Raw genomic sequence first — 3,980 nt, 5'->3', positions numbered from 1 at the left:
CTCCCCGTCTCCCAGGAATCAAACTAGGGACCTTGCGCTTGCAGGCAGACACTTGTGCCACTGAGCTACATCCTTGGCTCTGAGTTCTCATTTCTTTTCTTTGCCTCTCAGGAATCGTATTTTCATCTGCCTGATTTCAACAAGTACAAGAAAAGTAGAGTTACTATTCTAATTTACTGTGAGGAGAAGGATAGCCTTTGTAGTTTTTTCTGTTTTGTTTTATTTATTTATTTTTAAATTCTAACACAAACATTTCTGGATGGATTTTTCAGGAGTTCTTGCCAAAGGAGGAGGTTATGTTTTTGCCAGAAGTCTTCAAATTCATTTTGCATGATGCTGTCCACTTTTCATTATACTGGAAATTGAACCTGCCACTGAGCTACATCACTAGTCTTCTTTTTTTTTTTTTTAAGACAGAGTCTCACTAAATCTTAATAACCTGCCCAGGCTGGCTTCAATCTTGTATTTCTTCTGCCTCAGCCCCCCAAATTGTTGGGATTACAGGCATTTGGCACCATGCCCAGCCACTATGAGCTCTTTGGAGGAAGAATTTTTTACTCATGTTTATATCTGAGATGTCCAGCACAGTGTTAACACAGAGCAAAAACTCAAGAACATTGTTAAATGAGTTAAAGTACTTGGTGGATTTCTTTCTGTCACCTTTTGTCTCTAACTGCTTCTGAGAAGTCTGGGCTGATCTCCCTTTCACTATCATCCCTATATGCAGGTAGCTCTAACTTTGACCAGCTCTGGGCCTCAAGTCTGGAAAATTCTAGTATTTTCTTGAGGATGGACTTTGTTTCCCTGGCTTTTGCATATTTCCCTCAGAAGAGCTTCATTTCATTCTTTTCTCCAGCTGTACTAGACCAGGTAGTGGTATCTAAGAGTTGGATAGAACAATTGTAGTTGGGCCTTTCTCAAACCATTGGGTAGACCTGCACATGTTAATATTTACAGTTCATGGTGCATACAATGTGGTTGTCTGAGAGTGAGGTCCACCTGTTCACATGTGTTCTAGAGCTGCAGTGATTATTCCTTTCCCGGAGTCCTGAAATCATATGTAAGTGGTGACTTGTTCTTCCTCTTCTATGTCCATTCTGTACAGCAAGAAAACCCACACAATATTAAAATAGAAATTCATTCAGTTGCCAAATAATAGGAAAATCCACTACCTTTTGCTAATTGCTGGCATATGTTAGTTATAGATTCTATGGATGTTTGGGGTCCAGGAATTGGTTCTATAAGTGGCAAAGCCCTCTTGGACCTGGGACTGCTGGATTGCTCTTCTTTATTTCTATACGAGGTCAGCAAGAGCTTGCCATGTCTGAATATTGCCATTTTATTATTCTTGATGGAAGGGTCTATTTTTGCCTTTTCTTTTCTGTACCAGGAATCAAACTCAGAACCGTGTGCTTGCCAGGCAGGTGTTGTGGCACTGAGCTACATCCCTGGCCCTGTTCATTTTCTAATACTGTGTTACTGTCATATTCCTCTGAGCCATGGGACCAAAATGCTCTTTTAATATTTAGGGTGGAAAGTGTTGTAAACGCAACACTAGTTGCTTCATTTCTAAATTTAAATATTATTTGTTTGAATTATATATATGAAATTTTTGATGTGACATGATTTAGCATATATGAAAATTAAATGGCTTTTGATTAAGTGCAACAAATTACTCTGACTACTGTTATTGGTGGAATAGGATTATTCTGAGAAATATATGAGGGCAATGAGGTTTATACCCTATAATCATTTCTATCTAATAAGTATTACAAATATAAGATTTTTCGATTTAAAAAAATCTTGAGACACAAAATTTTTGAGTCTCTGTTTCCCAGGCTCATCTCAAAGCTGTGTGCTCAAGTGGTACTCCCATCTCAGCCACTAAGCAGCTTGGACTACTGGGAATGTACCACCATCCCCAGCTAGAAAGTATAAGAGTGATACTTTCACTTGGAATATGGTATATGTTATCTTTACCTGTTTATGGGGATCCTTCATTACTTATTTAATTTTTTAAAATTTTTTATTCATTTTAATCTTCATTACTTATTAAATTCTTCTAAATGTTATCTCTTTTGTGCATATAAGTATGATTGGGATGAAAATTTGGCATTGAAATCATTAACCAGGTGACTTCTCATTTTTGTAACGTAAGTGGGGGGAAAAAAAGGCAACATCAAGATTCATCTTAAGAATGGTGGTGCAATTCTGTAACCACAGCTATTTGGGAAGCTAAGACAGGAAGGTCACAAGTTTTGACTTCAGCCTGGAAGACTTAGCACAAGATTTTGTCTCAGAATTTAAAAAAAAAATTTAAGGGGTGAGGATGTAGCTTATTGTCCCCTGGATGCAAATCCCAGTACTGAAGGAGAAAAAAAATATATTTGCTTTATTAATATGGATTAAGCAAGTTATTGAAGTTGTGTTTTCTGTCTGGGACTCACATGGTTTTATTTGACCTGGAGTCCACTAATTCCTTCTGGATTTCAACTTGTTCTTGTCTTGACTAAAATAAATTTGCCCAGACACATTCAGTGAAGGAACTGAGACTATAACTTTGAAAATTAAGTTGAATTGTTCTGTAGTTGAGTTCTGCAAACATTTATACTTTATCCTGCTTTAAGAATGTGCAGGGCTGGTGATATAGCTCAGTGGACTAAGTGCTTCCTTAGTAAGTGCAGGGAACAGGGTTCAATTCCTGGCACTGCATGTCATGCTGGCCCTGCCCCCAGGCGTGCTGAGCCAGTGATGGAGTCCAGGCGTGGTGGTGCACATGTGGGTGTGATCCCAGTACTAGGGACGCGGAAATCAGGAGGCTCACTATGAGTCCAAGCTGTATAGTGAGGCCCTGCATACACACACATGATGATGATGATGATGATGATGATGATGATGATGATGACGATGATGATGATGATGAGCAACCACGCTTTGCCTAGCAACTAGGGTAGATCAGGAATGAATCCTTAGGTGATTTTGTTGTGTGAACACCACAGAGTGTACACACAAACCTAGGTGATATAGACCATTACCTACCTAGGCTAGATGCTGTGCTAGACAAAACAAGAGAATCAGGTACATGAGAAAACAATTCAGCCAAGAAACACAGTAAACATAAAATATGAAACTTCTCAGTTAACATGGTATATTGTTTTGCAATAAACTTTTGTTTCAATGCCAATACAACATACCAGAACTTATGGGACACAATGAAAGCAATTTTAAAATGAAGGTTTAGCTGGACAGTGTGGCACATGCCTATAATCCCAGAATTTGGGGGGCTGAAGCAGGAGGATCATCGCAAGTTCAAGAACAGCGTGGCCTACAAGGTGAGTGTTATGGTCTGTGTCTAGTTGTCCCCCAAAGCCTTGTGCAGTCATGAGGCTTTGTGATAAACTCATCATCCACTGGAATTATGGGTGTGAGTGCTGCTGGGATTATGGATATAAGTGCTACACCCAGCCTAGGGCAGATGGCCTGAATGCAGCTTAAGGGAGACAGACTTGCTGTCCATCGCCAGTATTGCCACTGCTCCTCTCTTTGCTCTCTGCCCTTTGCTACCACCATGAACCTTTGCTTTCTGCTGTGTGCTGTTCTGCCTTGGAGCCAACTGGGTATGGACTGAAACCTCCAGTAACTATGAGCTATATAAGCCTTTTCCTCCCTAATTTTGAGTGTCAGGTATTTGTCCCAGCAACAAGAGAAAAAAAACAAAAACTAAAGCAGTGAGTTCAAGGCCAGCATGAACTGAATAGTGAGACTCTGTCTTAAAAAGACAAAGAAAAATAAAAGATGCAAGTTCATAGCTTGTGAATACCCACATCAGAAGAATAATATAAGCCCAAATAAATAACCTAATGATACACCTCAGGGTCCAAAAGAACCAAGAACAGTCCAAACTCAAGCCCAGTATAAGGAAGGATCTTAAAAATGATCAGATCAGAAATCAATAAAATTGAGACCAAAAACTCAATGCA

This window comes from Octodon degus, unplaced genomic scaffold, assembly GCF_000260255.1.
Source record: "Octodon degus isolate 3935 unplaced genomic scaffold, OctDeg1.0 scaffold00200, whole genome shotgun sequence".
Classification (NCBI taxonomy): domain Eukaryota; kingdom Metazoa; phylum Chordata; class Mammalia; order Rodentia; family Octodontidae; genus Octodon; species Octodon degus.
The sequence above is the reverse complement of the archived record's forward strand: the minus strand, read 5'-3'. Positions refer to the sequence as shown.